The sequence below is a fragment of the Pyrus communis genome, chromosome 6 (genome assembly GCF_963583255.1).
Source record: "Pyrus communis chromosome 6, drPyrComm1.1, whole genome shotgun sequence".
NCBI classification, from domain to species: domain Eukaryota; kingdom Viridiplantae; phylum Streptophyta; class Magnoliopsida; order Rosales; family Rosaceae; genus Pyrus; species Pyrus communis.
Genome location: NC_084808.1, coordinates 16,353,470 through 16,361,935, shown reverse-complemented (window position 1 = coordinate 16,361,935; position 8,466 = coordinate 16,353,470).

Genomic DNA, 8,466 nt, shown 5'->3' with positions numbered 1-8,466 from the left:
CTTCTAACGGTCCTCTCACAGGTGAAGACTCCGTGATGCAGGACGCCACAACAGCTACAATAGTAGCTAGGAACCTCCTCATTCCAAAAGATAGTAGGCTGCTATCAGGACGGTCTGATGAGTTGGCCGTTCAAGAGTCCCTCGCACTTAGTGTTCAGTGTGCGAGTTCTGTGTCCAACATGGGCCAACGCCTGCTTGCCCGCTCCCGTCAGGTGGAATCATTGATGGCAGAGGTGGAGAGTCTTAAGCAAGAGATCCAGCAGCTTAAGTACGAGAATAGAAGTTTGCATGTGCTTGCAAATAACTATTCGTCGGGCATGAAGAGGAAGCTGGATGAGCTGCAAGAGTCTGAAGGTCGGATTCAAAGTGACCGTCAAAGGTTTTCGTCTTTCCTCCAGAGGCACCTTTTTCCTGGATCATCGAGCGCTTGGCCAAGTATTGAGGCCTGGAATGCTCTAGCTCCGATGCCTTCCGCTCCGATGGCTTCCGCTCCGATGCCTCCCGCTTCTATGCCTTCTGCTTCTATGCCTTCCGCTTCTGCGCCTCGTAGTGGGGCTTCACGTAAACAACCTTTGTGAAGCTCCACCTTTCTCCATGTTTAGTATCTCTTCTTTTTTTTTTTTTTTTTTTTTTTTTTTTTTTTTATGAACATGCTTTGTTTTATTCAGTGCATTGGGTTGCCTCCCAAGTAGCGCTTTCTTTTACGTCTTGCAGCCGGACGAAGAACCCAATCACTCCAGGATATGTTCACGAATCGGATGAGAACTCCGAGTCATGAACTAGTACCTAAAACAAGAAACAAAACAAGATTAAGAATCTAGAATAAAAACAAACGAAAATAAAACAATCCAAGGGATTAGCAAATTTTCTAATCCCCGGCAACGGCGCCAAAATTTGATGCGAGATTTATACGCACACAAATTAAACCCTCTTTTCGTCAAATTATAGTATATGTATAAGTAGGGATCGTTCTGGACTGGGGATTAGGAGGGATTGTTAATCACTTGGATTTGACTCAAAAACGTAAAAACACAATATAAAACACTAAACTAGACTCAAAGAATGTAAAACTAAACTTTAAAACACTAAGACAAACCAAAAACTCAAAATGCTTTTAAAAACACAAACTAAAATGATTTCTAACTAAATTGACATTAAAGTAAAGGGGGATTTAAGTTTATACGAAAATTGAAATAACGAAACAAGTTAAATAAACTAGACAGAATGTAAATATGAAATTGATGAAATGGAATGAATGGATGATAAAATAGCTAAGGGGGTCATCTCCACATATGTTACACTTGCATAATAAAAAGATTTCCAGTTGATCTTTCGATAAATTATGAAACTCATCACCCCGGGTTAATTAGGTCCGCTTAAATTAACCGTCAAGTTTTCCTTAAGTTAATGAATTGGATGGGTTAGCGCAACGCAATTCACAACATTCTCCAAAAGTCCTTTACGTGAACAGCACAATAAAGATACAATCAAAGATCATTAAGCATTATGAAAACTATAAGTGTTGACGAGGCATTCGTTACTATGATGAGCATGAAACTCGTGCCAAGAATTCATTTAACGCGATTGTTTATAAGCAACCTCCACTACTTGTGAATATAAGTTCCTAACGATTAGGTGAAATTCACTTATATTCTAGCATCATATTTATGCATGAAAATTAAGCGCGCATTCTTAATAAACATTCATAAATAAGTTATCAATCAAACGGTTAAACAAATTGAATCCACAACTTATTAAATTCCAACCAAAAGTAATCAATTCATAATGCAAGCATAAACATGTATTTTGAATCACCCCCTAGTAATCAATTCATAACGCACACAAATTAAACCCTCTTTTCGTCAAATTATAGTATATGTATAAGTAGGGATCGTTCTGGACCGGGGATTAGGAGGGATTGTTAATCACTTGGATTTGACTCAAAAACGTAAAAACACAATATAAAACACTAAACTAGACTCAAAGAATGTAAAACTAAACTTTAAAACACTAAGACAAACCAAAAACTCAAAATGCTTTTAAAAACACAAACTAAAATGATTTCTAACTAAATTGACATTAAAGTAAAGGGGGATTTAAGTTTATACGAAAATTGAAATAACGAAACAAGTTAAATAAACTAGACAGAATGTAAATATGAAATTGATGAAATGGAATGAATGGATGATAGAATAGCTAAGGGGGTCATCTCCATATATGTTACACTTGCATAATAAAAAGATTTCCAGTTGATCTTTCGATAAATTATGAAACTCATCACCCCGGGTTAATTAGGTCCGCTTAAATTAACCGTCAAGTTTTCCTTAAGTTAATGAATTGGATGGGTTAGCGCAACGCAATTCACAACATTCTCCAAAAGTCCTTTACGTGAACAGCACAATAAAGATACAATCAAAGATCATTAAGCATTATGAAAACTATGAGTGTTGACGAGGCATTCGTTACTATGATGATGCATGAAACTCGTGCCAAGAATTCATTTAACGCGATTGTTTATAAGCAACCTCCACTACTTGTGAATATAAGTTCGTAACTATTAGGTGAAACTCACTTATATTCTAGCGTCATATAGATGCATGAAAATTAAGCGCGCATTCTTAATAAACATTCATAAATAAGTTATCAATCAAACGGTTAAACAAATTGAACCACAACTTATGAAACGCAATTAGAATTAATCAAATCAAAATGCAAGCATAAACATATATTTCGAATCACCCCCTAGCTAAAGGGGGTTTAGTTTATTATAACTTTGAAATCAAAGAAATACCTAAACATTCCAACAACTCAAACTTGAATTGTATGAACGTTTAGGCACTCTTCTCTTCCATTCCTCATACGTACAAACAAAGAGAATTGAATTTAAACATTGAAATCAAAGAAACACCTAAACATTCCAACAACTCAAACTTGAATTGTATGAACGTTTAGGCACTCTTCTCTTCCTCGTTGTTGTAGCACAAGGTCTAAGGATAGTTTGATGGTGTGAATGGTTTGGGGAGTGGTGTTTGGATTAATAGGGAAATGGAAAAATGGTGTTTGTGGTATGTACAATGGAATGGATGTGTTGTGTGTGGAATTGTATGAAAATGAGATGTGTATTGAATGGATGAATGCAAGGGTATTTATAGGAGTAGAGGAGGGAACATATGGCTATGTCATTTGTAGGTGAAGTAGGTGGATGTTGTAGGTGAAGTAGGTGGATGTTGTAGATGATTATGAGTGATAAGTGATAAGTGTATGATATGTTAAGTGATAAGTGAATGATTATGATAAGTGATAAATGAATGTATGATATGATAAGTGGTGAATGATAAGTGATAAGTGGTGATGATATGTGATAAGTAATGAGTGGTGATGATAAGTATGGAGCATGTGAATTAACTAATGAAGGAAATGCATGTGCAATGACAATGTGTTAGAATGGATATGTGTTATGCATGGCATGATTGGAATTAGGAAAGGTTTTAAATGTCCTAAAACTAAAGAGAACAAGGTTCCAACACTTTGGTCTTCAATTAGGTCTTCAATTTCGTCCAACACTTTGGCTCCAAGCATAAGCTATCCATCCTTAGCCCAAAAGTGCTCCAAAAGTCTCCAAAATGCATCTTTTTGCTCCTTTAGCCCTTTGGACCTATAAACACACGAAAATAGCTTAAAGTACTAAAATAACTAAAGAAACATAACGTAAATGCACGAGAACAAGCCATTTAAGTCGCATGAATATGCTCCTATCAACGAATATATCACTCTCGACCACGCAACAGAATCCAACGAAGATAAGGTTTCAGATCACTCAACGGAACCAAATATGGAAAGGAATTTTGGTCCACTCAATGGGATCCAACTCTAGAATACGTATAGCCCCTCAATGCGGATACACCAGACGGACCCATAAGCATAATATGAAAGCGTGTTCTCCTAATACGAATGAACCAGGCATGACCACTTATGGATCTAATGTGAGCACGTAGGCACTGACCCACCCATTGTGGATTAATCAGGCGGAATCTCCCTTAAAATGCATGGTCCTCCAATGCTGATTGACCAAGCGAAACCATAAGCATTCATCCAATAGCGTGGTTCCCCAATATGAATTAACCACGCTGAACTACTTTATGTAAATAATGTATCAAGGTAGGTAGTGACCCCCTAATGCGGATCAACTAGGAGGGACCATAAACATACCCATAATAGTATGGTCTCCAATAGGGGATTAACCAGGCAAAACCATCCATGTACCACACTACTACATGGTGCAATCTTATCATCACATATCAGATATCCTATATTGTACCTCATACATCAATTCAACATAAATTACAATTGTATACACACACATTATCGATTCCATAAGACCAATAATATCTAACCACACAGACCTACACGTTCTATGATATATTTCTAATATGGTCCTCGGTTTATCTACACATATCGGCAATCATCCATTTCCAATACACTCATTTAGAAGTCCAGCAAACACATAAATCTCAGTAAGATACCCTTACACACAAACTGAGGTGTACAACTCTTGAGATGACACGCAAGCCAAGTAAGCCCACTACGCTTTATCGAGTCTCTATCAATGCTAATTCAGCATTCAAGAAGGAATCATGACATGTTGATAAAAAATGAATCCTCAATTAAGCGGTCCTCGTCTAGATTACAAACCTTAATATTCTAATTCGGAAAATCCGAGCATTGGATTTCCGATCTATAATTCTTAAGATCCTAAAGTATATGCATGACATACTGAAGTTTTATGATGATCCAAATGTCGGATCTCCACCTACCATAAAGGTTAAGTGGCGGCCATTTACAAAATTGGGGCCAAACAATTGGATCTCATCAAACAGATTCAGAGTATCTAAATTAGCATAGGTAGACAAAGTGGGTCATTAGACTAACGCATCATTGCATGCGGGGGCCCATTACTCCCCAGAATTCGGGCAATACCAAAGCTGACTCATAATTTGTCAAAATGAAGCTTGTGAGCTATACAAAAATCTTCATACCTTTGCCAGAGTGCGAATTTGGTCAGAAAGCGTTAAAATTCGTCAGGAAGCCATTGGATCCGAGAATGGGTGTACCTTCATCTTGGACTCGTTAGAGCTCGAACTTCCAAACCAAAGCTCAGGTTTTGTGGCTAGGGTCACGATGAATCAGTCCGTGGTGGTGTTTGGCGTTGAGGTGAACGGATGAGGTAGATCTTAGGCGTCGAACACTCGAAAAACTCGAGCCTTGATTCCCAAGAATGGTGGTTAAATGAAGGAAATATTGGGTGAAAAATAATCCTTGGGATGAGATCTATTTGCTGGGAAAATGTCTGAATCGACATCGAAATTTTTTGTAAGAAAACGGGTCAGTAACTAAGTCGGGGAGGGAAATTAGGTCAACTAGCGAGTTGGCTTTCCTAAATATAGAAGTTCCAAGTTATTAAAATGCCCCTGCCTTTGTTCACTTATTTCTCCTTCCTTATAACTTCATTTCGCCAACGGTTTTCGTGGCATTGAGCTCTATCCAAATATACTTAGTGTGACCCGAAAGGTCTATTGAATTTTAATGACTAATTAAGTAAAAATAAACGTTGTACCTAGTCAACTAAAATTTCTCAAATTAATAAAAATAAATTCACCTACATACAAATTACGAAATTTAAAATAGTGAAATACAAGAACGGGGTTTCACATCAGCACAATCCTGGTAGAACATTGAGGTTAGTCTACCATGGCATGCAACCTTATTGTCAGGTTGCCAACGAGGAGTCTCTCCCATCGGTAATCGCCATTTACTATTTAGAACTCTATCAAGTTCAGTTTTCCTCAAACTATTTCTAACTTGAACATCGAATGCCCTTTGGTGGACACACTCCCCCTTTGCTTGGGTGTTTGTCATTAGCCTAACAGTGTTGATTGTTTTGGAGGGGTGATTTCGTCAATCTACCCTTGGTGAAAAATTGCATACACAGCTAGAGCCTTCCTGTTCAACCCATTGCGTCCTGAGTTCCAACTCTCTCCCTTTCCCTAAGGGTAGATTGTGTATAATAGCATTTGTGATCCAAAACGAAACAAGAACAACATTGCTTCTTGTTTGCTTCTTCTTTTTTTTTTTTTTTTTTTTCTTTCAACCGAGCCCCATTCATTAAATTTAGACTTATCATTTTCTTTCAATAAGGTGAAGACTGAAAGAAAAAAAAAACTAGTGGATTGACAACAACATGAATTGGTTGTTAGAATCTACAAAAACAAGAGTCTTTTACATACCAAATCAGTTACACGTAGCATCCAACGTATCCAGTTTTCCGGTCAAAAAAGCGCTTATATACATTCACCAAACCTGAAAAAAGAAAATGATAAACATAGCAGGACTGAAAGGATCGAGAGTGATGAGAATAGGGTAAATGGTTTCCAGTCTGAAAGGATCCAGAGTGATAAGCAGAGTGTAAACCATAACAAGACGCGAAGGCAGAAGGACGAGAAATTGATTCAAAGTTAGGTAAATCTACACCTCTTCCTCCTTATGTTTGTAGGCATGTGTCAATAGTAAAAAAACATAGATATGGAAGATCTTGAACTAGATTTGCATGTCCTCCAAGACTCCTTTCTTGTTAACTTTCACATCCAAGATTTGCATTGTGTTATTTTGGCTGCAAAGTCATCAAAAGATGATTCCCCCAAAATGATTTTAAAAAATTTTTGGAAAAAAAAAACAGTAAATTCAATTACTCTTTTTTTTTTCTGCGGAAAAAAAAAAAGAAGAAAAAAACATCGAATTTCCTCATAACACTCAAGATCTGGCTATAGCCTCCCCATGGTTCAATTTCAATTAGAAGATAATCATCTGATTATTTGATTCAATTTCCTATCGCAAAACCTCCTTTTCGTTTCTAGTTTTAGTGAATTCCTTATATATATTGATATATTTCTTTCTTTCAGCAAAAAAAAAAAAGGTTTATGAATTCTAATTATAATTAACCAACACACATAAATCTTTCTTTGTTCATGGTTAGTGAGGTGAAATTAAGTCGAGAGTATTCGGTCAGCTCTGAACCGGAGGCCGACAAATATGAGTCAGTGGGCTGCCACTTGGACGCACATTTGTCTCTGCATGTAACCAAAACGCTTGCATGATTTACATTTGCAGTCATAACCGTCCCGCTTTTGCATCCTAATTATCAATTTCTCTCTCTTTTTTTTCTTATTCTTTTCACATGAGGTAAAAAAGAAATATTTGTTCAAATAGACAAAGTGTATCTATTGGCTAAAGAGTAAAGACCAAATTTACCCGCTTCACTCTCCATTTTAATCTTGCTGTACTTTTCATGTTTTCCACATATTTTTCCGCTCAATATGTAATTGACTTATTGGCATAAAATTTTGGGGCTTGTTTGGTACATTCAAAAATTTGTTTGGTATGAAATTTAAAATTATTTTTAAAATTTAGTAATTAAAAAGATAATGACAATCTTTAGCAACTCCCCATTGATTCGAGAGATCCAAAGAAAGGGTCACATGAAAAGGAGATGAGAAAGAAAGAGGAGAGAGATTCGAAGGGGAGGAGAGAGATGATCAGATCAGAAAGAAGAGAGATGATCAGAAGTAAGTGAAGTGAAGAGAGAAAGTAGTGGGTTTAGAGTTTAAAAAACTCTAAAAACTCACTTTGTGTTTTCTAGAAATATGCTAATTTTTAAGTTAGTTTCGAGTTCAATTCTTAAAAACAGTCTTACCAAACAAATATTCAAAGTTTAAGTGTTATTGAGTCAAAAAGTTGAATTAAAGTAGAGTATCAAACATGTCCTTAAAATTCAGATGTTTAGTATGTTTTGCTAATGAGTTAGAAGTTGAGTAGTTTTAAGTCATAGTTTGTCATGTTACATTGTTGATTATAAATAAGTGTTGCATAAGTGGAAGAAATATATATATTTAAATGCGTAACATTTATTATTTAGTTGATCACATAACATGTTAAATTGTGTGATAACTCAAAAGAATTTTGATAAAAATTGTGCTACACAAGTCATTCAAATCTATGATAGCTAGTCTACCACAATGCAACCATATCCAAAACACAATTCATGTTGTGGAACACTTTTTATAAGTCTTTGTTAAAATATAAAAGGAAACTATCTATATCATGGGAAATGATTTCTACACCTCCCTTTCTCTCTCAGCCCTTTTTTATTTTTCTAAGAATTAGATTGAATAAATCAAAGAAGAATTAAACATAGAATGAGAAAACGAAAGTGTGAAAATCACTACCTATATCAGTAGTGCCACTATTCTCACACCCATCAAATTTTAAAGAAATGCTGCTCCTCTTATCACTTTCCTTTATTTTGTTCAATACTTGGAACAGTTTTTTTCAAGGAATAACAAGGATTTGGTAGAAGAATAGTTTCCCGGAAATAGATTTTGCAGGTAGGATAATATTGCTGTATCTTTGGTG